The sequence below is a fragment of the Phacochoerus africanus genome, chromosome X (assembly GCF_016906955.1).
Source record: "Phacochoerus africanus isolate WHEZ1 chromosome X, ROS_Pafr_v1, whole genome shotgun sequence".
Taxonomy (NCBI): Eukaryota; Metazoa; Chordata; class Mammalia; order Artiodactyla; family Suidae; genus Phacochoerus; species Phacochoerus africanus.
This window is the reverse complement of record NC_062560.1, coordinates 41,496,437-41,523,835: the sequence shown is the minus strand read 5'-3', so window position 1 is coordinate 41,523,835 and position 27,399 is coordinate 41,496,437. Positions and strand designations below refer to the sequence as shown.

Sequence of the window (27,399 nt, the reverse complement as noted above, 5' to 3'; positions counted from 1 at the left end):
CAAACTATACTTTTGTCTAGATGTGTGCCCAAGAGTGGGATTGCTGGATCATACGGTAGTTCTACATTTTCTGAGGAACCTCCATACAGTTTTCCATAGTGATTGTGCCAGTTTACATTCCCACCAAGTTTGTTATATTTTTTAAATTCCGCATGGAAGTGATAGCATACGGTATTTGTCTTTCTCTGACATTTCACTTAGAATGTGTGCATATGAAGAAGTGAAATAAAAATGGGTTCGTTTGGGGTACTCTTTCTACTCTTCTGATAAGGTCAAAATATCCAGGTATGTATTCGCTAAGGAATCTCAAGTTCAGCCATTTCCCCTGTGGGTTAAATGTTCTTATATTTACACTTATAAGGGGCATTGTGCAATAGAAAATCAATGGTAAATTCGTGCTACTATTTAGCCCTCTTAATTGTTATTTACTTAGAATGACATTAAATAGCAAATGAAAAACATCAGGACACGGCAAGAGAGGCATTGCAGAACAAAGGAAAAGGCTCTATATTTTGGTTCCATTAATGGCACCTTTTTTCTCCCCCTGCGTTTTGAACAAGGGGACCCGCACTTTCATTTTGCACCAGACCCCACAAATTATGTAGCGGGCTCTGAGGTTCCCTACAGCATTTGGCTGGAGAGCATTTCAGGGAAGTGGGGGGAGAATTGTCAAAGGGCCTCTGTGTTCAAGGGGTCTTGAAATTAAATTCATGTCTCTGGTTCCAAGGACTAAGAAAACCACAAGACATAGTCTTTGCAAGTTTATTCTTTGTTTTTGCTCCTCACCCATACTGGATGTGTGGTCAGGCCAAAGGGATTTGAATGAACCACTCACATCCTTAAAGGTTGCCTGACAATCACTTTTGTGTCTCTAATATTAACCAACGGCACCTGTGTGAATAGTTACATGTGAAAATTAAGTCAGGAACAGATGGAGGTCTAAGGCCAACTGTGGCCAGTCATGGAAAACCTGCCCTCCCTAAAGAGCCTCTGGTGTAACTGTCTGCCCACACTCTGCCCACTTTTCAGGTTTAAATACAAGGCGACATTTGGTATGCATTTCCTGTAATAAACATACATGTGATGATTATTCCCAAGATGTTATTTTTAAAACCATTGTTAACTGCGGTCTCTCTTTGGTTTCTCAGTGAAGGAAAAAGCAACTTGACTCAAAACATCATTTGATGCAAGTTGGGCAACCCCAGCAGAGCAAATCCCCTGAAGGAAAGTGAGCGAGGACACACACACACACACACACACACACACACACACACACACACCCCTCCCACTTTGTAGACACTTTGAGGTGCGTTGGTGACCCCTGAGAGAGCCCAGATCTTACAATCCCATGTACAATGCTGGGCAGGCCACTAACACATGAGGCTGTTTCTAGAGCAGTTGTAAATAAATCTATGGTTAGTTGACCAGACCATTTCGAGCACAGACACCTGCAGTCACGTGTTTTCTCTCTTTTGGTTTCTGCTTCTAGTGTGAAAAATAAGTTGGCAATCAATCCTGTTGAAAGCTAATAGCTTATTTTTTCTCTCAATATGCAGGAAGGAAATACAACAGACATAGAAGCCATTCGTTAAGAGAAAAAGACCATGTTTGCATTTAAATTGGGAAGGAGTTTGTAATAGAAAAGAAGTCTACAGAGTTCCTGTCGTGGCTCAGTGGAAACGAATCTGACCAGCATCTATGAGGTTGTGGGTTCCATCCCTGGCCCCGCTCAGTGGGTTGAGGATCCAGCATTACTGTGTGCTGTGGTGTAGGTCACAGACATGGCTCGGATCCCGAGTTGCTGTGGCTGTGGTGTAGGCCAGCGGCTACAGCTCCGATTCCACCCCTAGCCTGGGAACCTCCATGTGCTGCGGGCGCGGCCCTAAAAAAAAAAAAAGAAAGAAAGAGAAAGAAAAGAAGTCTATGGTCATAGAATTGGAACATGGTTGATTCAGATTCATGCTTAGGTCTTCCGTCTTGTGTCCCCAGTGGTGGGGGCCAAAATAAGCAGCAGGAAGGGTTCGAGTAGAGGCTAACCCTCCCTGGGGAATGCTAAGATATGCCCTCCAGGCTCATTCCCATTAGAAGTGAGATGGTGCCTAAAGGGTGAAGAAAGACCTGGGTTCACTGCAATTTCCAGGAAGGCTTTGAATCTGTGAAAAGGATTGTGATCCATTTACTTAGCCCTGGAGTGGACGTTCCCAGATAAGGGTGTTTGAAATTAAGTGCAGTTTATTTAAGAAGGTATCTGGCCAAGGTTAAGAGTGAGACAGGGCCTCTTTAAATCTATATTGTATCTATAAAATCTATAAAACCCAGCCAGTGTTCATAATTAGTGTTAGGTTGAACCGTATGAAAATGCTGATGGAGATTTCATATGGTTCAACTTAATCCTTAAACATTTCTACCGGTTATTTTCACAAAAGGATGCTTTTATGCTGCAAAGGGAGACCTACTTGGATTGTACTCTCCTCTGGCTCCCCCTCTGTTAATTGTGCTTGGGGTGAAATGAGTTGGTTTTCAGAAACGGATTCAAAGATTTCAAAACCAAACTGACTTACGGTTACCAGAGGGGAAAGGTCTGGAGGAGGGAGAAAGTGGGAGGTTGGGATTGACACATGCGCACTGCTAGATATGAAATGGATGAGTGACAAGGACCTACTGTATAGCCCCGGGGGGATCTACTCAATACTCTGTAGTGACCTATATGGGAAAAGAATCCGAAAAGGAATGGATATGTCTGTATAACGGATTCACTTTGCTGTACACCTGAGACTAACACAACATTGTTACACCAATAAAAGTTTTTTAACGAACTATTTTTTTTTCATGTAATCCCATTCTAAGTCTCAAATGGTTCTGTATCACCCTTTTGGGCCATTCTGGTTGTAGTGATCCATTATAGAATACGTTATAATAGTTTATAATGAATAATAGCAAAAGTGCTGATAACTGTGGCTTTTTAACTCTCTTATTTTTAATAAACCAGAATTGAGCTTATGAGTATAATGCGGATACGCTCAACCACTTGCGCAATAGGCTTTCCGGAATGGAGAAGAAAAGGCTGCCCTAAGAGTGATGCCCACAGGCGAGAGTCGCATGTGTGATCCCCATAGGATAAGAGTTGTGGGAAAATCTTGGAAGCAAGTATCGTGATGCTTGAATAAGAGAGTGCCGTGTAAGAGATGCTTATACTGCTTATGCATAATACTTGGAAGCAAGTGCTATGATGCTTGCTACAGTGATGCAGTGGAAGAGAGGTGAGCATGATGGTACGTTAAGAAGATAGCGATGGGAGTTCCCGTCATGGCGCAGTGCTTAGCGAATCCGACTAGGAACCATGAGGTTGCGGGTTCGATCCCTGGCCTTGCTCAGTGGGTTGATGATCCGGCGTTGCCATGAGCTGTGGTGTAGGTTGCAGACGCAGCTCGGATCCCGCGTTGCTGTGGCTGTGGTATAGACCAGCAGCTACAGCTCCGATTTGACTTCTAGCCTGGAAACTTCCATATGCTGCAGGTGTGGCCCTAAAAAGACAAAAGAAAAAAAAGAAAGAAAGAAAAAGAAGTTCAGGAACAAAACCTCTCCTTCGATTGTGGATGTGTGTGTGAATGCATATGTTTCTTATAAGAGGATCCATGACTCATCAGATTTCCAACAGAACTCATGAGCTAAAAAAGGATAAGGCTAACTAGTGTATAAGAATCCAGAGAGGGAGTTCCCGTCGTGGCGCAGTGGTTAATGAATCCGTCTAGGAACCACGAGGTTGCGGGTTTGATCCCTGCCCTTGCTCAGTGGGTTAAGGATCTGGGGTTGCTGTGGCTGTGGTGCAGGCCAGTGGCTACAGCTCCAATTAGACCCCTAGCCTGGGAACCTCCATATGCCTCGGGAGCGGCCCTAGAAATGGCAAAAAGACAAAAAAAAAGAAGATAGCCATGGGAATAGAGCAAAGAAACGTGCATGGTGGTCTCCAGAAGTAGACGCTGAGATGGGGTTGGTGTGCAAGTGGATGTTTCAGGGAACTCTCCCGGAAGAAGCCGGTAAGGAAGTGGTGGAAAAAAGACAGGGAAGGCGAAACCAAGTGGGGGGGGGTTGTGCCGTGGTCTGTGGCTCTTTCTACCCAATCTTCCTTCCTCCCCTCTCTCCCCTCATAGACTTAAAGCTTGCTTCTTGGCTTAGGCCTCTCCGCACCAACTCCCGTTCCCTTTTCCCTTTGACTTTCACACACATTTTCCTCGATACATCTCTGACATAGCCAGTCCTACCTGAGCATCTGATTCTCAGCGGACTCAAACTGACCTAGCGTCAGTTTTAGGTTAGTTTAGTTTAGTTTTAGTTTTTTAATGTGTTCACTTCTTTTTTTAAAATTTAATTTGTATTGAGGTAGAGTTGATTTACAATATTGCATTAGCGTCAAGTGTACATATATAAAAAGAATACATATATATACACATATATAATATGTACAACAAAATGATTCAGTTATGTGTATACACCCCTACGTTCTTTTTCAGATTTTTTTTCCCATGTAGGTTATTGCAAAATATTAGGTATAGTTCCCTGTGCTATACAGTAGGTTGGTTACCTATTTTATTTATTTATTTATTTTGGCTTTTTAGGGCCACACCCTTGGCATATGGAGGTTCCTAGGCTAGGGCTCGAATCGGAGCTGTAGCCCTGTAGCCGCCGGCCTACACCACAACTACCGCGACACCAGATCTGAGCCACATCTGCAACCTACACTGTAGCTCACGGCAACACCATGTCCCTAACCCACTGAGTGAGACCAGGGATTGAACCTGCATCCTCATGGATTCTAGTCAGGTTCATTTCTGCTGAGCCACAGTGGGAACTGCAGGTCATCTATTTTATAAGCAGTAGTGTGTATATAAAAATCCCAACGTCCTTATTTATCCTCTCCTCACCCTTTCGCCCTTGACCATAAGTCTGTTTTCTGTGTCTGTGCATGTATTTCTGTTTTGTAGATAAGGTCACTTGTACCTCTTCTTTTTGATTCTATGTATAAGTGACATCATATGGTATTTATCTTTGTCTGGCTTACTTCACTTAGTATGATAATCTGTAGGTCCATCCATATTGCTGCAAATGGTTTTATTTCATTCTTGTCTATAGCTGAGTAATTTTCCATTGCATATGTGTGTGTGTGTATATATCACTTCTTCCTCCTTTTTATGTTTTTTTAATTTTTAAATTTACCTTCTATTGTTTTTCTACTGTACAGCATGGCGACCCAGTTACACATACATGTATACGTTCTTTTTTCTCACATTATCATGTTACATCTTAAGTGACTAGACATAGTTCCCAGTGCTACACAGCAGGATCTCATTGCTAATCCCTTCTGAAGGCAATAGTCTGCATCCATTAACCCCAAATTCCCAGTCCATCCCACTCCCTCCCCCTCCCCCTTGGCAATCACAAGTCTATTTTCCAAGTCCCTGATTTTCTTTTCTGTGGAAAGGAAAGCTTCATTTTTGCCGTATATTAGATTCCAGATCTAAGTGATATTATATGGTATTTGTCTTTCTTTTTCTGACTTACTTCACTCAGTATAAGAGTCTCTAGTTCTATCCATGTTGCTGCAAATAGCATTATTTTGTTTTTTTTTATGGCTGAGTAGTATTCCATTGTGTATATATACCACCTCTTCCTAATCAAACCGTCTGTCGATGCTTTTTAGGGCTGCACCTGCAGCATATGGAAGTTCCCAGGCTAGGGGTAGAATCGGAGCTGCAGCTGCAGCTGCTGGCCTGCACCACAGCCACAGCAATGCAGGATCCAAGCCACATCTGTGACCTACACCACAGCTCATGGCAACACCAGATCCTTAACCCACTGGTCAGGGCCAGGGATCGAACCTGTATCCTCATGGATACTAGTTGGACTTGTTTCCTCTGGGCCACGATGGGAACTCCTATCACATCTTCTTTATCCATTCATCTGTAAATGGACATTTAGGTTGCTTCCGTGTCTTGGCTATTGTAAATAGTGAATGCCTAAATGTTATGTAAAGAACATATTGATCCTGAATGTAGACTCATCTGTAGAGGTGAAACTATCCATTTGCTTTCCTTTTCTGGGACAGTGAAAGTACACTAGGAGGAAGAAAAATCATGGGTCTTGGAACCCGTTTTTTTTTTTTTTTTCCCTCCTATCTAGGATCCCAATACAGTAAAATTGTTCTAAATTAATCCAATGGGAATTGATGCTTCTTCGGCTAATAGAAAAAAACTGGTTCAATCAGAGAACCATAAAAGTGGTTTATACATTTTGTAAGCTTTTTATTTTAACTCAAAACATCTAAATGTGCATTGACCCCCAACCCTTCAGTGAAAGACCAAGGCTTTATCTTGAGTATCTCTCTGCTTGCACAAACTGCAGTGTTCTGTAGTCTCCATTTGTTTCTTTAAAATGAAGCAGAAACTAAAAGATACCTGTCATGCAATCAGAGTGTGGAACTTTTGCATATTTTCCTTAAACTTCTACAGTTGTGTAAAATATCAACTTGCCCTAATTAGGAATCTGAAAAGAGTTCAACTTTGCTACTCTCTTTTTATGCTCATATTTAATGAAATTTTCATGTCCTTAACCCAATCACAGAAATACAATACCCCAGCATGAACAGGGTGGGCAAGAACCATCGCTGAATCTTGGTAGGAATCAATGCCATGGGCAGGACCAAAAGTGTGAGAAAGTGCTGGGCTCAAGGAAAGAGGCAGCAGGGAATGCATTTTATAGATGAAACGTAGAGCATTGGTTAATCCGGAGAGTTTCTTAAGGAAGGGTTGATCCAGAGGACTTTTATCATATGATGCCTGATATAAAATGCTTTAAATGATTAATGATATTCCTTCTGTAGTTCCTTTGGCTCCCAGAGCTCCTCCATCAGAGTGGACAGTGATTGATGCTGACTCTCTGGATTCTTTTTTTTTTTTTTTGTCTTTTTGCCTTTTCTAGGGTCGCTCCCATGGCATATGGAGGTTCCCAGGCTAGGGGTCTAATTGGAGCTGTAGCCACTGGCCTGCACCACAGCCACAGCAACGCCAGATCCTTAACCCACTGAGCAAGGGCAGGGATCAAACCCGCAACCTCGTGGTTCCTAGACGGATTCATTAACCACTGCGCCACGACGGGAACTCCCTCTCTGGATTCTTATACACTAGTTAGCCTTATCCTTTTTTAGCTCATGAGTTCTGTTGGAAATCTGATGAGTCATAGATCCTCTTATAAGAAACATATGCATTCACACACACATCCACAATCGAAGGAGAGGTTTTGTTCCTGAACTTCTTTTTCTTTCTTTCTTTTTTTTCTTTTGTCTTTTTAGGGCCACACCTGCAGCATATGGAAGTTTCCAGGCTAGAAGTCAAATCGGAGCTGTAGCTGCTGGTCTATACCACAGCCACAGCCACACAGGATCTGAGCCGCGTCTGCGACCTACACCACAGCTCATGGCAGCGCCAGATCCTGAGCCCACTGAGCGAGGCCAGGGATTGAACCTGCATCCTCATGGATGCTAGTCAGATTGTTGTCTCAAATCTGATGCTAGTCAGATGTGAGCCCCGCCGGGAACTCCAGGTCCTGAATCTCTTATTCATAAATTACATAGGCTAATAGACAACATTTGCATCCCCACCTCCCCATTCACGTTAAAAACCTGATCCCCAGTGTGTTAGTACTTTGAGATAGGGCCTTTGGGAAGCAATCACATCTTGAAGGCTGTGCCCTCATGAATGAGATATGTGCCTTTATAAGAGAGATCCCAGAGCCCCCGTGCCCCTTCCACCATGTAAGGACACGGCACTGTCTGTGAGAAAGCAGCCCCTCAACAGACACCAGATTGTCTAGTGCCTTGATCTTGGACTCTTCAGCTTCCAGAACTGTGAGAAACAAATGTTTGTTGTTTATTAGCCACCCTGTTGAAGGCGTTTTTGTTACAGTGGCCCAAACAGATGAAGACACCATATTGCTTTATTAGAACATACAGAATAAAATGTAAATAGTCAGTACACTGGCTTGTCAGTTTCTAATTGAGAGAATAATGTAAGGCTGTGGACTCTATTTGCCTGATAAGATTGATTCATCATAAATGTCCACTGACAGATGAATGGATTAAGAAGGCGTTGTACATATATACAATGCAAGACTACTCAGCCATAAAAAGAATGCAATAATGACCTCCGCAGCAACATGGATGCAGCTAGAGAGTCTCATACTAAGCAAACTAAGTCAGAAAGAGAAGGACAAATACCATAGGATATCACTTACATGTGGCATCTAAAATATGGCACAAAGGAACCTATCTACACAACAGAAACAGACTCACAGACATGGAGAACAGACTTGTGGTTGCTGAGAGGGAGGGGGAGGGAGTGGGATGGACGGGGAGTTTGGGGTTAGTAGATGCAAACTATTTCATTCAGAACGAATAAGCAATGAGGTCCTACTGTGTAGCACAGGGAACTATATCCAATCTCCTGGGATAGAACATACTGGAAAATAATATAAGGAAAGGAATGTATATACCTGTGTGACTGGGTCACTTTGCTGTACTGTAGAAATTGGCCTCACACTATAAATCAACTATACTTTAAGAAAAGATCTATTTAAAAAGACTGATGCATCATAAATACCACCGTGTAATTCTTGGGAAAAGACACACCCACACGCACACTCACATTTGTTTAGTTCCCACAGAGAGCAGCAAGAGTCATGCCAGTCTGATTCATCTTTCAGGAAGGAAGAGGGAAGTACAGTGTAAAGCCACATCCAAGGCCACAGACAGGACTTGGTCCTGGAGAGCAGCGGAGGTCGGGGCCATGCAAGGGCAGAACAGTGGCTGTCAGCTGAGTAAGGCTGTATCATCGAAGCCCAGATGGACACAGCCTCACAGGGCCTTGGAGATTATCCAGGCCAACTCATCCTCTAACTCGGTCCCATTAGAGGCAAACTATTACCGAGTTCCAAGCCAAGAGCCCATTCTCGCAAATCTACTACCCACTCCAGGAGGAGCAAGAATGGCTTTCCTGGCCTAGATTAGCACATAGGTGCCTGGCACCAAGTGTCTTTCTCCTCGTCCTGAAGATAAAACTTGAAGGCATCATGGTTCGTGTCTACAGGTTGGTGATGAAGGCTGGGTGGGAATCCAGCCCTTCTCCTTTTCCTCCCATGTTCTTGCTACCAAATCCCACGGCTCCAGGCCTTGAGGATGCTTTTGTAATTTAGCTAATCTTGTTCAAATGATTTGATTATGAAAACATGTCAAGGGTATTCTCATTCCATCCTCCCGCTCCTCACTTGTTCCTCTGTTCAGGAACAGCCTTGAGGCCACAGGCATGAGTTCCAAAATCACAAATGATATCAAGGCTCCTATTTTGCAGACTTGACAAATCAATCTGAATGATGTCGAGCTGCATTTCTTAAGAGCCGCTGCTAACTTTGTACAGAGTGCCAAAGCCCCAAAGTCGAGTGGTTAAAACTTGTAATCAAGTGCAAGGCAGCTTAAAAGTGGTTAGGCTGGCCTCCTCGTTTTGCTATCTTTTGCTAAGGCATTGAAGAGTGATTCATTCATTTACAGACTGACTTAAAAGGAACAACTGATTATGTAGAAAGCGAAGTGATAATTGGTAGAAAGCTTGTTTCTCAAGTGCCCATCCTTGAGCTGAATAATGACCTGATTTAGGAGGAGGCATAGAGGAAGCCCGGTAGGAGAGGGAAAGGAGACTTTTATTTGCGCTTCTGGCCACAATGGAAGGAGAATAAAAATGGGGGTTGTGGAGTTCCTGTTGTGGCGCAGCAGAAACGAACTAGTATTCAGGAGGATGCAAGTTCGATCCCTGGCCTCGCTCAGTGGGTTAAGGATCTGGCGTTGCCATGAGCTCTGGTGTAGGTTGCAGACGTGGCTCGGATCCTGTGTCACTGTGGCTGTGGTGTAGGCTGGCAGCTATAGCTCCAATTGGACCCCTAGCCTGGGAACCTCCATATGCCGTGGGGGCTGCCCTAAAAGGAGAAAAAAAAAAGGGAGGGGGTTGTGGCTGGCAGAATTATGTCTCTCCCAAAGCTGTCCACATCCTGATTCCTAGGGCCTGTGAACATGTTGTGTTAGATGGTAAAGGAGAATTAAGGTTGCAGTTAGAAGGTTGCTAATCAACTGTTCTTTAAATAGAAAGATTATCCTGGATTATCAGGTTGGCCCCATGTAATCACAAAGGCCCTTAAAAGTGGAAGAGGGAGGCAGAGTGACAGGATGTGAGAAGAATCTGACCGGTTACTGCTGGCTTTGAAGATGGAGGAGGGGGCCATCAACCTGAGAATGCAGGTAGCCTGTAGAAGCTAGAAAAGACAAGGGAATATATTCCTTCCCTAGAACCTGTAGGATGAATGAACGACTGGGCACATTTTTTTCTTTTTATGGCCACACCTGCAGTATATGGAAGTTCCTGGGCTAGGGGTTGATTTGGAGACTCAGCTGCAGGCCTATACCACAGCCAGAGCGACAATGGATCCTAGCCACATCTGCAACCTACACTGCAGCTTGCAGCAATGCTGGATGGTTAACCCACTGAGCAAGGCCATGGATCGAACCTGCATCCACATGGATACTAGTCGGCTTCTTAACCCCCTGAGCTACAATGGGAACTCCTAGGCACGTCTTCACTTTAGCCCAGTGAGACCTATGGGGAAGAGAGGGTTGGTTGTTCCCCATATTTGTTTTCCCCTACTTCCATCCTAATAAAAATTTTAAGCTGGCACAGGACCACCCAGGCTTGTGAATGGGAATGACATGTGGGTACCTGTAAAGGGAAGAGTTATACCTGTCACTTTTCCTCCTGTCCACTGTCCACTGGATGGGGTAGCAAATTGTCTTGGACCCTGTAATGAAGACAATCCCTGGAAATGGTGAGACAACAAGACAGAAGGAACGTGGACCCTGATGGCTTCTCAGAGAGCCCTTTATGTACTCAAGTTGTGTATGACAGAGAAATAAATTTGTCTCTTCTTGGCTCCACTATTATTGTGGGTGTCATTTTCCATGCCTTAAACAATATTGAGTATTTCCCCAAATAAGTTGGGTTGAGGTTCTTTTGAGTCAAAGTAACTGTGATGCTCTCTGCTTTGCATAGAGGTACCGTGGATTTTCACAGGCTCTGACTTGACAAAAGAGTTTTGTCAGTATTAGTTTGCTATGGCTGTTGTAACAAATTACCACCAGTAGTGGTTTAAAGCAACACACATGAATTACAGTTATGTAGCTGAGATATTCCAACATGGTCTTACTGGGTTAAATCAAGATGTTGAGGAGTTCCCGTCGTGGCTCAGTGGTTAACGAATCTGACTAGGAACCATGAGGTTGCAGGTTCGGTCCCTGGCTTCCATCAGTGGGTTAAGGTTGCAGCATTGCCGTGAGCTGTGGTGTAGGTTGCAGATGCCACTCAGATCCTTCGTTGCTGTGGCTGTGGTGTAGGCTGGCGGCTACAGCTCCGATTCAACCCATGGCCTGGGAACCTCCATGTGCTGCAGGTGCGGCCCTAGAAAAAGACAAAAAGACAAAAAAAAAAAAGAAAGAAAGAAAAAGATGTTGGCAGAGATGTGCTCCTCTCTAGAGACTATAGAGGAGAATCTGTTTCCTTGTCTTTCCAGCATTTAGAGGCCATCCACATTCTTTGGCTTGTGGAGCCCTCCCTCCACTTTCAAAGCCAACATAGTCAGGCTAAATCCTTCTAATGAATCTATGTCTCTTCTGCCTCCTCCTCTTTGCTTTTATGGATTCTTGTGATTACATTAGGCCAACCTATCAATCCAGGATCATTTCTCCTTTTCAAGGACAGCTGATTAGCTACTTTAATTCCGTTTACAACTTTAATTTCTCTTTGCTATGTGACCCAAGATATTTAATTTCTGAGGATTAGGCCATAGACATCTTTGGCAGATCATTATTCTGCCCATCTCAGTTTTTTTTCTTTTTTCTTCTGTGCACTCCCCACCCTCCAAAAATTCTGCTTTATGTGTATGTATTTTTAATACATGTATATTCATATTCATCTGTATATACATACATTGATTTACTACCTCTGTCCAATGAGAGGGTCTGGAATCAATGATATTGTAGTATCAATTGAGTAATACCTTGCAGGAGGGCTTTGGTTTCTATCCCCCAAAAGAAATCTGGACTTCTTTAAGAAATAGGTGATTCCAGGTGTCAAGCAGAGAAAGTACAAGATGAGTCTGGAACATCTTTTTTTCCTTCTTCCTTCCTTCCTTCTTTTCCTTTTTTTTTTTTTTTTTTTTTTTTAGCAGCATATGGAAGTTCCCAGGCTAAGGGTCAAATCGGAGCTGTAGCTGCCAGACTATACCACAGCCACAGCAACACCAAATCCGAGCCACATCTGTGACCCACACCACAGCTTGCGGCAATGCCGGATCCTTAACCCACTGAGCAAGACCAGGGATCAAACCCACTTCCTTATGGAGACAACATTGGGTCTTTAACCTGCTAAGCCACAGTGATAACTCTGAATCTGGAACATCTAATGCTAGAAGGCAACAAATGGTCAAAGAACTATGGAGATAGATCAAGAGGACTCAACAACTACCTTGAAAGGCCTTCCATTGGCTACTCTGAGGCAATGTGAGTTTAAAATAAACAATGATAGCAAAGGATTATAAACTGTTAAATAAGAATCCATGTGTTCATGTGTCTGGGAAAAACTCTGGTTTCCTTTATTCTCACACTGAATGTTTCTGACACCATATGGGTGGAGATTTTCCCACATTGGCCAATTCTCTGACACGAGCTGGAAAAAATTCAATTCAGTTCTGACCCTAACCAGAGTTAGCACAGACCCCACAGCTTAAGGGCTCAGTTCCACAACTGAGATGCCAATTGCAAATAGTAGATCCCCAGGTTACTCACAACTTCTGTCCAACTCACTTGCATATTGGAGGTTCCCACGACCCCCTCCTTGGGTTCAATAATTTGGAGAGTGGCTCACAGAATTCAAGACAACCATTGACTTCTTATTGCCAATTTGTTACAAAGGCTATTTTAGAGGCTACAAAGAACAACCTGATGAAGAGATCTATAGAGTAAGGTTCAGAAGTGTCCCAAGTGCAGGAGCTTTTGTGCCTGTGGAGTTTAGATACAGCACTCTCCCAGCCCGTGAATGTGTTCCCCAACCTGGAAGTTCTCTGGACTCCATGCTTTTGGAATTTTTGTGGAGGCTTCATCTGGTAGGTGTGAGCCATCATGAACTCAATCTCCAGCCTCTCTCTTCTTCCTGGAATATGGAAGGTGGGGCTAGAAGTCCTAATCTTCTAATCGTGGCTTAGTCTTTTTGATAACCAGTCCCCCATCCCGAAGCAAAAGCAATCTACAGATTCAAAACAATCCCTATCAAGAATACCCATGACTTTTTTTCACAGAGCTAGAAAATTTATTTATGAATATTTATGAATCCAAAAATTCATATGGAACCATAAAATACACCCAAATGCCAAAGCAATCTTGAGAAAAAAGATAAAAGCTGGAGGTATCACCCTCCCAGACCTCAGACTACACTACAAAGCTGTAGTAATCAAAATGGCATGGCACTGGTACAAAAAAAGATACATAGATCAATGGAACAGAATAGAAAGCCCATGCACCTATGGTCAATTAATCTATGACAAAAAAGGCAAGAATCTACAAACACTACACAGGCAGAGGCTTGAGAAACATTGGCACAGTGAGGCTCTTCTGGAAAGCCTCACTCTAAGAGCCAACTGACCATTGTGTAAGAAGCCTGACTATCCTCAGATCACTGAGCTGTCAGAAAGCTGAACCCAGCTATGTACAGCGGCCAAGGTACTCACTGTGTTAAACGGAATAACGGCCCCTTGAAGAGGTCCATGTCCTAATCTTTGGAATCTAGAAATATGTTATATTACATGTTTGGTTACATGTTGTGTTACACATTAACGTCATACAGCATGTCCCCTCTTCTGCTAAGAACAACATACATATATGTGTAACAAAATGTAAAATATAAATTGAGTAATATTGGTGATTTCGCATCTGAGTTGAGTGCTTTTGTATGTGCATTAAAAACTGCTATTGCCCAATATAAATGGTGAAATTCATGACAAAAATTTCATGTTTTTTTTATTAAAGTATAGTTGACTTACAATGTTATGCCATTTTCTGCTGTCAGTAAAGTGACTCAGTGATGTACATATATACATTCTTTTTAAATATCCTTTCCCATCATGGTCTTTCCCAGGAGATTGGATAGAGTTCCCTGTGCTATACAGTAGGACCTTACTGTCTATCCCTTCTAAATGTAAGACTTTGCATCTACTAACCCCAATGGCCCAGTCCATCCCGCCCTCCCCCTCCCCCTTGGCAACCACAAGTCTGTCCAAGTCGGTGAATCTGCTTCTGTTTTGTAGATAGGTTCACCTGTAATTCCACATATAAGTCATATTATATGGTATGTATCTTTCTCTTTCTGACTTACTTCATTTAGTATGAGACTCTCTATGGCATCCATGTTGCTGCAATGGCATTATTTCATTCTTTTTTATGGGTCAGTAGTGTTTATACACACACACACACACACACAGACACACACATATATATACATCACATCTTCTTAATCCATTCATCTATCGATGAACATTTAAGTTGTTTCCATGTCTTGGCTATTGTGAATAGTGCTGCAATGAACATAGCAGTGAATGTATTTTTCTGAATTATAGTTTTCTCTGGATATATGCCCAGGAGTGGGATCATGTTTTTTGAGACATACCAATAATTTTATTTTATTTTATTTTATTTTATTTGGGGAGGGAGGTGGAAGGATTTATTACTTGCAGCAAGTAAGGAGAACACCAGGGAATCTTTCCCAGAGCCTTAAATTTTAATTTTTAGTGACAGATCCTTTGATTGCAAGTAGCAGAAAATTACATGAGCTATTTTCAGTCAAACAAAATGTATAAGGAGGATTTATTATAACAATGCAGAGGCATCTCAGAAATGAAAAAATGAAGGTAGAATACAGGAGGGCCTTGAACCAGGACCTGAAAAGCCATCAGGGCTCCTTTGTCCCTCCAAAGCTATACAATCTCTTAAACTGACTTTCTTTATTTTGTTTCTCCCTCTCTCTCTCTCCCCCCGCGACCCCACTCCCTCTCCAGGATGACTTTGATTTTTCAGACATTCAGGGTCAAATAGGATATTCTCAGTGCACCCTTTCCTTCCTTTGCAATCTCAGCTTCCAGTACAATGACCAGTACCTCTGAGCCTCAATTCTAAATTTCTTGGAGAAAGAAAGTGGCCCAGGAGGGTCAATTATGCAGCCATAATCTAATCAGCAGTGGTCAGAAGCAAAGGGTCGGCTAGTATAAACATGGCCAACAGGGCCACTGTGTGTGTGTGTGTGTGTGTGTGTGTGTGTGTGTGTGTTAGGGAGTGCCTGCATGTGTAAGTATGGTATATGCTTGAGCGTGATGGTATTTTGAAGCAGACAGACACACTAGAGATGTTCCTATAACCCCGACCCTCCAGGCAATAGTTACCTATTTGCTCCCGGTGCTGTGACTTTGCAGAGTCAGAAGAGCAGGACAGGTGGTCCTAGATGCCAAAGCCAGGAATTTGGGGAGTTCAGAACCAGATACACATCTAGGGAAAGCCTGAGTCAGAGCATGGGCTCCTGGGATGCTGTTTTTCCTGTAACTCGCACACCCCACCCACTCACACGCAGATCGGGGAAATCCAGACCAGTGGGACATTTGGGACATGGGCATTCAGGAAACTGCGTGTGTGATGTGGGGGGTGAAGAAATAGGCTGTCTGTGTTGAATCTGCCTGGAGACAATGTGCTTTTTCGTGTTTCTCCACTTTTTCTTGATGTATGTCTCCAGTGGAGGAACCCCACACCCTTTTAACTGGGACTACATCTTCAAAGTGTTAATTGTGGTGCCTAAAATCAAATCTGTAATTATCATATTGATCATTCACTTTTAAAGAGACATCCCTCCTGGAGAGTCCCACGCATCTGTCTGGGAGAAGGGAGCGCCCCCCCTCCCCTGCTCCCCCAGCAACGGTGTCCCAGTTGGCCTGGTTGAGAATGACTGATTTCAATCGTAAATTAGTCGATTCCATTCCACCCACATTCTTACTGGTGGTAATTATTATTAAATCAACTCTTTGGGAATCTAGAAATGGCCTTAGAGTGGAGGAGATTCATGAGGATGCATTTGCTGGCAATGAAGCAATAGCTTTGGGCCATTTCATTCTATTAAATTGCCATTGTATTGGACATTTTTATATCTGCTATTAAAAAGTCAGCTCTTTTAGATGTGCCCACATACTGTGTCATATTTTCTGAAGTATACGGAAAATGCAATTTGTGCGAATGAATAAAGTCTCAAATTATATGGCTAGCTGATCTATATAGGGCTGGGATAATAAGTTTTCCTAGTGTGGCATTCCTGCCTACAAACCGTGTGGCGGTAAAGAGCAGTATTGCCTTTATTATTCTAACTTCTCATCATTCATTTAGAACTGGGGGAGTTCCCACCATGGCTCAGGGGTTAACAAACCTGACTAGTATCCGTGAGCACACAGGTTCGATCCCTGGCCTCACTCAGTCCGTTAAAGATCTGGTGTTGCCATGAGCTGTGGTGTAGGTCACAGACACACACGGCTCAGATCCCACGTTGCTGTGGCTGTGGGGTAGGCCAGCAGTTGCGGCTCCAATTTGACCCCTAGCCTGGGAACCTTCATGTGACGCAGGTGTGGCCCTAAAATGAAAAAAAAATAAAATAAAATAAATAATAGAATTAGGTTTATTAAGACCACCTATTGTTGTCTTGAGCTTTATCAAAAGACTTCAGAAATCAGGTTATTTCTGCTTAAAGGATGAGTGGTTTTCCGCAAATACCGAGAAAAAATTGTTGTGTAAAAAACTTTTTCCTAGAACAATGGAAACAAGAATGAGTTGGGGGCGTTTTCTTCCTAGAAAGGCCTAAAGTGTTGTTTCCCAAAATGGGTTCTCTGTGATGTGATCAGAGATGATGCAGAGAGCAGAGCATGAGGGTCCTTGAGCAAACAAACACTAAGAGCTCTCCTGCAGGACAAGTCAAAGCTTTTAATCCACCGAGGCAGAGGAGGATAACCCAGAAGAGGATGCACATGCATCGCCTCAAAACAAATTGGATCGCAGAAGTCTTTTTCGAGGACCCTGCTGGGAAACTCGAATTTCATGCCATGGGTGTTGGAAGACACTCATCTTCTGTAGGGTGGCTTTTTCCAAAATTGAGGTGAAATTTCCCATAACAGGAAATAAACCTTTGTTTGTTTGTTTGCTTTTTAGGGCCACACCCACAGCATACGGAGGTTCCCAGGCTAGGGGTTGAATCAGAGCTACAGCTGCCGGCCTACACCACAGCCACAGCCATGCAGGAGCCAAGCCACGTCTGCGACCTACACCCCAGCTCGCGGCAACACCAGATCCTCCACCCACTGAGCAAGGCCGGGGATTGAATCTGCAACCTCATGGTTCTTAGTCGGATTCGCTTCCGCTGCGCCAGGATGGGAACTCCGAAATAAACCATTCTGCACAGTGGCTTTTTGTATGTTCACATTGCTGCACCACCGCGGCTTCCATCCAGTACCAAAGCATTTTCATCATCCCCCAGAGAAAATGCCGGACCCTTTCAAATGGCAATCTTTCCCTATTCCTGCTTTCCTCCCATCCTCTGGCCACCACTCATCTACGACTTCTACAGATTTAGGATGGTGGTTTTATTTTTTTAATAGACAATTTTTTTTTTTTGAGAGAAGTTTAAGGTTCCCAGCAACAAGGAGCAGAAGGTACAGAGACACTATAAAAATAATAAAAAATGTTAAATACTCAAAGGAAAACAAACCAAAAAACCCCACACAAACAAACAAAAAGAAGGTACAGAGAGTTCCTGTGTAACCCCTGCCCCCACAGGCTCTCTTACTATCAACATCCAGCGTCAGTGGTGCATTTGTCACAATCATATGTTGGATTTTAAATGGGATGTTGTATTTGCTTTGATTTCATTTCATTTATTTCTGGCTGTAGCGTGCCGTGGCTTGATGTTGGGATTTCAGTTCCTAGGCCAGAGATTGAAAGCGCTAGACCATCAGGGGGATAATTTCCCTGGTTCTTTAAAGCCTTGTTTTCATAACGCAGATATTTTTTATAAGCAGATATGCATGGCAGATTTCTACAGAATTGTTCTATTGTCCCCCTTGTAATGCTGTTGTCGCTAATCCCCCCAGGGCTGTCTTTTTTCCCTATTCATCTGCATCAAAACATTCTACTGCATGACTGTGATAATGAACAGATCTTTCCTTACAGGTGCTCAGATAACCCTTCGGGGTGCCCTCATCTCTCCAAGGTTGGCATTATGACGTCCGTAAAAGTAGAAGACTAAGGCTAAGATTTAAGACTAAGATGGCATATGTTACATCCCCTCGTCTCCCTGCAATAAGAAGTCTGTTTTTTTTTGTTTTTTGTTTTTTGTTTTTTCCATTTCTTGGGCCGTTCTCGCGGCATATGGAGGTTCCCAGGCTAAGGGTCTAATCGGAGCTGTAGCCACCAGCCTACGCCACCAGCCTACGCCACAGCCACAGCAACTCCGGATCCGAGCCACCTCTGCGACCTACACCACAGCTCACGGCAATGCCAGATCCTTAACCCACTGAGCGAGGCCAGGGATCGAACCTGCAACCTCATGGTTCCTAGTCAGATTCGTTAACCACTGGGCCATGACGGAAACTCTGAGAAGTCTGTTTTTTGAGTAGACTGATGAGTGGGTTATAAGAGGGGAGAACATCTAGTTTTTAAATGTCATCCTCTTCATCTTTGGGTGATATGCAGAACCTCTGGGTGTTGCTGTTTTAATCTTTACATAGCCACTAATTTTAAATTATTCAGTTGATGGTTCAGTCATTCAGAGATTATTTATCAGGCATTTCCAAGTCTTCTAGATGCTTTTTAGGAAAACCAAAAACATAACAAACAAACAAAACACTGTCTTAGTTTGGGAGTTGTTGCATAGCAGTGAGTAACGCTCCTTAGTCTTAAACCTCAGTCTCCAAAACACACACCTTGTATTGATTTGTTGTCGTTTCCCAAATCTCTTTTCTATAACTACTGTCTCTAGCTTCCATTCTGCTCGGTAAAAGAAACTCAACCATAGTTAGGCTCACATACATTGAGTCAAACCAGGCTTTTCCTGGTTTTTTCAAAGTTCTCCCTCTCAGCTTGGGTCTTTGGGGTGGTGGCCAAGTTCCAGCAGTCTCCCTAGGAGGCAAATTGGGGGGAAAGAACTTCAGCAACAGAGGCAGGGTGGGCCTGTTCCCACTGGTCCCTGCACAACACTGGCATTTGTGCTTCTTGGCACCTGCCCAGACATTTCCATCTGGCTTCTGGTCAATGATGCGTGCTGGCCCCTAGCCTCCTCTTTATCCAAACTAAAATACTCAAGTCCCACCATTGTTCTCTCAGCTACTTCTCTGCTTGGGAAGACCTAGAATGGCTTCTTGGGCCATGCTGGTTTTATGGGGACCCTGCAGGTCCTTCTGCCTGGACATCTCAAACTTCAAGAGCCACAGTCGCTTGTTCATCTTCACTCCATAGAGGAGAACACGGGGAACCTTCTCACGAGAGTTTACTCCAACTGGAAAGGGAGTGCAGGTGCCCAGACTCATCTCTCTCTCCCTGCAAAAGCCACTTCCCTTCCCTGACTCTTTGCTTTGTCCAGCTCACTTCATTGTACTGCCGGCCTACGCCACAGCCACAGCAATTTGGGATCCGAGCTGCGTCTGCGACCCACACCACAGCTCACGGCAACGCCGGATCCTTAACCCGCTGAGCGAGGCCAGGCATCGAACCCGCAACCTCATGGTTCCTAGTCCGATTCGTTTCCACTGTGCCACGACGGGAACTCCTGCCTTGGCTTTTAAATGGGAAAAGACCGTACTCTTGGCACTCAGGCCTTTGCTCTCAAACTATTGTCTCTGCCATAAGTTTCAAACATTAAATTTTTTTTCTTTTATGATTCCACTTATATGAGGCACATAGAGTAGCCAAATTCATAGAAATAGAAAGTAGAAGGATGATGGCTGGTGGCTGGTGGTGGTGGGGGGAAATGGAGAGTTGTTCTTTAATGGGTACAGAGTTTAGGTTTTACATGATAAAGAGGTTTCGGAACCGGTTCCACAAAAATGTGAATATCCTTAACATTAGTGAACTGTATATTTTAATGTTTTAATTATTTTTAAAAATTAAACTATAATTGATTTACAATGTGTTCATTTCTGCTATATAGCAAAGTGATTCAGTTTTATATATATATATATATATATACATTCTTGAAGCATTGATTTTTATTTTTATTTTATTTTTTAAAATTTTATTAGCATATAGTTGACTTACAGCGTTGTGTCAGTTTATGTGTGAATCAGTTATACATATCCATATATACATTCCTTTTCAGATTCTTTTCCCATATAGTTTATTACACTGTATTTTTTCTTTCTTTTTTTTTTTTGTCTTTTTGTCTTTTTAGGGCCACACCCACAGCATATGGAAGTTCTCAGGCTAGGGGTTGAATCAGAGCTGAAGTTGCTGGCCTACACCACAGCCACAGCAATGCAGGATCTGAGCCTTGAGTCTGCGACCTACACCACAGCTCACAGCAACGCCTGATCCTTAACCCATCAAGTGAGGCCAGAGATCGAAGCTGCTTCCTCATAGAGCCTCATCGGGTTCGTTAACCACTGACCCACGACGGGAACTCCCAATTATTACACAGTATTGAGCAGAGTTCCTTGGGCTATACAGTGGTTCCTTGTTACTTATCTATTTTATATGCCGTAGTGTGTATATGTTGATTTATTAGTTAAAAACCAAACCTGAGAAAATTTTCCCCTTCACTCTGCTCCAACAATTCTTTCTGCCCTGATGCTTGTAACTGGAAAGACAAAGGGAAGGACCCTCAGATTATGTCTCAAGTTGTTGACTTATCTCTCTCCTTCTCTGTCTCTCTCGCTCTGAAGAATGTTTTTCACTCTCTAAGAAGTGTGAAAAGATTAACTAAAATATAAGGCCATATTGCAAGAAATGGCACAGAGCTGTATTTGGTTATTGACCAAAATGGTATAAATACTGTGTAGTCAGTGGCAGATCAAGTCAATATGGGATGGTCTCAGGAGCTTCCAAAGAGGAGAGGAGGACTGGTTGGTTTGTAACATGTAAATCAGTGGAAAGGCACATCTAGTGGAGGCCATGTTGAACCACAGAGATGGGAATAAACAAGATGCAGCCGTGGAGGGCATGTTTACCATTGTAGAAGGATTGCTGTAATAAAGGGGTGTTACAGAAGCTGGGGGCGGAGATTTCAAGAGGAGATGATCAAAGGTATGGAAAGCTATAGAGAAGTACAAGAAAACGCCTGTTGAGAAAAGGCTCTTGTGTCGGTCGGGAAATTCCCACGTGTTGGTGTTGGGAGGGCATCCAGTAACATTCCCGGCTCTTTCAAAGTTATTGAATTCTCAACAGGGCTGGATATATGGAGACTGTAGGAGTGGACCAAGAAGCGTAAGACTTTTAAAGTCATGTTGGAAAATGGTCACTGACCCAGAGAAGACTTCCTCTTGGTCCCCAGGGCTTTGTACCCATCACCACATACCTGGGGGGAAGGAGGTCTATTTGGCTTTTAATAAGCATGCACATGAAAAGTGAAGAGTCGTAATATTAGCATTCAAATAGGAACTGGCAAAGTAGTATGTTCAAAATCAACCTGACTTTAAGCTGTGCTGGTGACTGAGAGTTCTATCAGCTGTGCTCAACCATCACTTATTTATTAGTATTCTAGATGGGCTCTCAAAGCCATGTGTCTACAGTAGACATGTGCAAAAGGATTAGCAGAGAACCAAGCTGCATTATTAAATTTTAAATTGCATGGCATATTCATAATATTCTGAGATGTCTCTTTTTTTCTTTTTAAAGAATTCCTTTCTGTTTGACTTATTTAAAAAGAAAAATGACTTTCGCTAGGTTATTTAAAAATGAGCTTTGGCTTAACTAGGCTATCTTGAAGCCATTTTAGTCTTGTCTTTGTACTGCATGTAAAGTGAATGCAGAAATCCGCTCAAAATCACGAGTTAAAACAATCTACAGATTTAAAGGACAAACCTATGGCACAGTAAACATCAATTTTGAAGTAACTTCAGGGTAGACATTTGCTGCTAAGCATATAAGGATTTGGGGGACTTAGTGATAAGAATAAAATCTTGCTCTGAGTCAGGACACTATTAGAGCTGAGTTAAGTGCCTGCCTGCCCAAGGGCTGGATAATGGCTGCATGGGGAGATTGAGAGACCTCATGGCAAAATGAAATGGTGTGTCCTCAGTAACAGAAAGAGGGGTATGTATAGTTGGATGAGTGAACTCGAGGGGTTGATGGATGACTGTGGGGACATGAAGAGAATGAAATTTATTTCGAGAAGTTCCCAGGTGCAAACTTCCATCCACACGTGACCATGGGATCATGGTCATTCCACTTACTTTCCTTATGCTGAGCACTGACTTGGTGGCTTCCCTCCTTCATGCATTTCATCAGAATCAGGCAGCAACCTACAAGTGTAAGAGGCACAAGGAGGTTTCAGGAAGAGGCAAAGGGTTTGAAAAGTACAGAGGATGAGTATCATGAAGCACACTTTTACCGAAACTAAGAATAACTTCTGAAAGATTTTTCTATTCTCATCACCAGGTTTTTGGATTCATACATCTGTGATTGAAAAGATTTTTTTTTTTTTTGTCTTTTTAGGGCTGCACCTGTGGCTTATGGAGGTTCCCAGGTTAGGGGTCCAGTTGGAGCTGTAGCCACCAGCCTATGCCACAGCCACAACAACGCCAGATCCAAGTCGTGTCTGTGACCTACACCACAGCTCAGGGCAACGCTGGATCCTTAACCCACTGAACGAGGCCAGGGATCGAACCCACAACCTCATGGTTCCTAGTCAGATTCTTTAACCACTGAGCCACGACGGGAACTCCCAAAAAGATTTTTTTAAATTGAAGTATAGTTGATTTACAATGTTTCAGAGGATCAACAAAGAGATTCATATTTATATACTCTTTTTCAGATTCTTTTCCATTCTAGATTATTACAACATATTGAATTTAGTTCCCTGTGCTGTACGGTAAGTCCTTGTCTGTCTCTTTGATGTATAGTGTATGTTAATCCCAAGCTACTAATTTAGCCTCCCTACCCTGCTATACCCTTTGGTAACCATAAGTTTGTTTTCTATGTCTGTGACTCTATTCTGTTTTGGAAATAAGTTCATCCATATCATTTTTTAGTTTCCTCATATAAATGGTATCATATGATATTTGTCTTTCTCTTCCTGACTTACTTCACCCAGTGTGAAGTCCATCCAAGTTGCTACAAAGAGCAAATAGCACTATTTCATTCTTTTTAATGGCTGAGTAATATTCCATCGTATGTGTGCATGTGTGTGTGTGTGTGTGTGTGTGTGTGTGTGTGTGTACACACGACATTTTTGTTGCTGGACATTTATTTTGCTTCCGTATCTTGGCTATTGTGAATAGTGCTGCTATGAACATTTGGATGTATGTATCTTCGAATTGGTATTTTCATTTTTTCTGGATATATGCCTAGGACCAGGATTGCTGGATCATATGGTAACTCTATTTTTAGTTTTTTAAGGAGCTTCCATACTGTCTTCCATAATGGCTGCACCAAGGTACATTCCCACCAAAAGTGTAGAAGGATTCCCTTGAAAAGATTTTTCATATTGGAGGACTCAATGAAAACGCAGGTCAGTAATAAGAGACAGAGCCCGGGAGTTCCCGTCGTGGCACAGTGGTTAACGAATCCAACTAGGAACCATGAAGTTGCGGGTTTGATCCCTGGCCTCGCTCAGTGGGTTAAGGATCCGGCGTTGCCATGAGCTGTGGTGTAGGTTGCAGATTCGGCTCGGATCCCGTGTTGCTGTGGCTGTGGCGCAGGCCGGCGGCTACAGCTCCGATTACACCCCCAGCCTGGGAACCTCCAAATGCTGCGGGGGCAGCCCTAGAAAAGGCAAAAATACAAAAAAAAAAAGAGAGAGAGAGAGACAGAGCCCACACTGGGGACTGAGAACTCATGACCCTTCACCACACCTGTTTGAACACAAGAGACAGTAGACTCTGAGTAGGTTCCCATTGTCTGTTGTCAGTGCCCTCCTTATGGGACCCATTCACCCTCACCTGATTCTTAAATTCTCAAACCAGCTCAATCCCTCTCTGCCCTTGACCTGCATGTGCGCTACCCCTCTACTTGGGATGATTTCCCATCTTCACAGACCATTTCCTTCTCATCCTTCAGGTTATAGCTTCAACTGTACTTCCCCACAGCAGTCTTTCCTGAATCCTCTATCTTGATAGTCCACAGTTTGTACTTTTGTTTGTTTGTTTGCTTGCTTATTTGTTTCTTAACCCCCCCGCCCCCCTTGACGGCAGGTGATTTCATTTGCTAGGACTGCTGCAAAGAGTACTACAGACTGAAAAATCGAACTACCATATGATCCAGCAATCCCAGTCCTGGGCATCTACCCAGAGAAAACCATCATTCCAAAAGATACATGCACCCCAATGTTCACTGCAGCACTTCTGACAGTAGCCAAGATATGGAAGCAACCTCAATGTCCATCGACAGAGGAATGGGTAAAGAAGATGTGGTATGTATACAATGGAATATTACTCAGCCACAAAAAGAATGAAAATAATGCCGCTTGCAGCAACATGGATGAACCTAGAGATGATAAGTGAAGTTAGACAGTGAAAGACAAACATCATATTGTATCACTTATATGTGGAATCTAAAAAAAAAAAAAAAGGATACAAATGAGCCTATTTGCGGAACAGAAACAGACTCACAGGCTTTGAAAAACCTAAGGTTACCAAAGGGGACAGATTGTGTGTGGGGGGGATGGACTGGGGCTTGGGGATTGGCACATGCACCCTGAGGCATATGGAACGACTGACCAATGCGGACCTGCTGTATAGCACAGAGAACTCTATCCAGTATTCTGTGATAATCTTTCTCTTTTTTTTTTGGCTTTCTAGAGCCGTACCTGCAGCATTCCCAGGCTAGGGGTCGAATTGGAGGTACAGCTGCTGGCCTACACCACAGCCACAGCCACGCCGGATCTGAGCCACATCTGCGACCTACACCACAGCTCATGGCAACACCAGATCCTAAACCCATTAAGCGAGGCCAGGGATCAAACCCATGTCCTCATGGATACTAGTCAGATTTGTTTCCATTGCACCACAGTGGGAACTCCCTATTCTGTGATAATCTATGTGGGAAAATAGAATGGATGCGTGTACATATATAACCCAATCACTTTGTCGTACAACAGAAATTATCACAACTTTATAAATCAGCTATATACTTCAATAAAACTTAAAAAAAAAAAAAGGTACTGCAGACTGGATGACATCAACAACAGAAACTTGTTGTCTCACAGTTCTGGAGGCTGCAAGTCCTAGATCAAGGGGTAGGCAGGGCTGGTTTCTTGTCAGGGCTGTGAGGGAAGGAATTGTCCCAGGTCTCTCCCTTTGGTCGGTAAATGGCCTTCTTCTCCCTCTGTCTTCACATTGTTTTCCTTCTCTGGATGTCCGTGTCCAAAATTTCCCTGTTTATATGGACATTGATCGTACTGGATCAGGGCTCACACTAATGACCTCATTTTAATTAGATTATTTCTGAAAAGACCCTATCTCCAAATACAGTCACAGTCTAAGGTTCCAGAGGTTAGGACTTTGAATATATGACTATGAAAACACATGAATTTGTGGGAGGGGGTGAGGAAACACAATTCAGCCCATAATAGCTGGAATTGTACAATTTTCTCATCCTTCACTGTATGGCTTCTCAGCACCCAGAACAGTATCTGGCACATAAGAGACCTCAGTTAATGTCAGTTGCATGCATGAATGATCTACTCTTCCAAAATTGTTTAGGGATGAGTTCTCTTGCGGGTCTAGCACTGACCCTTCTCTGCTGGGCCCTGTGGTTCTCGCATGCTGGGGGATTCTCTTATTGCTTCGGGGTCCTTAGTGGGTGTACTTACTATTTTATGCGCATCCTGCATTTTCCCCGGAAACACTTAAGCTGACTTATTGGAATACACTAAGGACAAGATGACAATGTTCTTAAGTGGAACCATGGTATGTGACATAGATTCATACCCTTGTTTACAGGGGTGGACGTAATTTGTCACCAAGCTTTCTAGTTTACATGGTTCACAGGGTCCATCAGATAAAAGCAGGCCAAGTAGTCAGATCAGGACCGATTATCATTGGTTGATATTGGAGAATGGACAGGAATTTCTCCTGGACGTCACCCTGAAGGAGACACTGTGTATCATGACATACATGTGCCATGACATAACATAAGGCACCCAAGACTGCTTGTTTCTCTTTTTAAAAAATTTTTTTTATTTTAATGTATTTATAATTTCCAATTATAAGAGTACATTTTCATGGATGAAAACATGCAACTTGCAAGTAAGCAGAAAAAGGACATTATAAATAACCTAAAATCCCAGCATCTACGAAAAAAAAAATCATTGCTAACATTCTGGTGTATATTTTTCCTGTTTTATGTTATGCATGAATAAAATTTTTAACAAAAGGTTCAAACTGCGTGTTATTCTCCAATCTGTTTTTAATTAAACTGTATATCATACACATTTTCCCAAGCCATTAAACATTCCTTTAAAATATTTTAATAGCTTCTATGTATTTCACTAGATAAAGGCATTTATTTATTGAGCCAATCCTTTATTGCTGGATAGTTAGTTGGATTCCAAGTTTGGCTACTATAAGACATGATACTGTGGACATACTAATAGATAAATCATTGCAAAAATTTATAATTACATCCTTAGGACAAATTCCCAGGAGACCAATGGTCGACATTTCAAAGTTTTCAAACATAAATGACCACTTTGCAGTGTAGAATATTACGACATGTACACTCTGGCCAGCTGTGTTCAAGTTGTTGCACACTTACCAAAACTTTGTATATAATCATTTTACTTAATTCGTGTCAGTTTGGTACACAAAAGGCAATGCATCCCTCATTGTTGTTTTAATTTGCCCTTTATTATCAAAGAAGCTAAAGTTTTCTTAAAGATAAAATGATTGGCTTTGCAGTTTTGTGAATTACACATTCATGGCCTTTGCCAATTTTAATCTTTTTTTGATTTGTGAAAGCTCTTTATTGTATATATTTATTTCTTTTTTACTTCATGTGTAGGAGCGATGTTTTCCCAATTTTGTTTATGT

The 27,399-nt window shown here is 42.7% G+C and overlaps 1 pseudogene; it reads right to left on the bottom strand.

Annotated features, from left to right (window-relative positions):
• The window catches only part of LOC125118014 (polyadenylate-binding protein 1-like), a 71,376-nt pseudogene that overhangs the window by 42,234 nt on the left and 1,743 nt on the right, over positions 1–27,399 (bottom strand).